Here is a 439-nt window from a genome sequence, read left to right on the forward strand (position 1 = left end):
AACAACAACAACAACAACAGCGTCTGGGTGTAGAACATTTGGGGTTAATTTGGAATGTTGTCGCATTCAGTGACACAGTGGCTGTTTGGGGTGGGGTGAAATTTTCAGAGCACACTAGACCTAGGAGGGAGAGAATACATCTGAAATTGAGGCCAAACAGTTCAACACTGCATTACAGTGCCCACTGGTTTCTAAGACCTAGACCAAACCAAACGATTCCCATTGAGTTGATTCTGACTCATGGTGAGAACCAATGTGTTACAGAGTAGAATTGTTCCATAGGGTTTCTTGGCTATTGTCTTTAAAGAAACAGGCCACCAGGCCTGGATGGGTTCGAACTCTCAATCTCTAGATTTTAACTCCTAGGGGCCTTGATAGGGTTTTTGAGACTGTACATATTTACCAGAGCATTCATCCTCATCTCTGTCCTGTGGAGCAG

The sequence above is a fragment of the Chrysochloris asiatica genome, unplaced genomic scaffold (assembly GCF_000296735.1).
Source record: "Chrysochloris asiatica unplaced genomic scaffold, ChrAsi1.0 scaffold00090, whole genome shotgun sequence".
NCBI lineage: Eukaryota > Metazoa > Chordata > Mammalia > Afrosoricida > Chrysochloridae > Chrysochloris > Chrysochloris asiatica.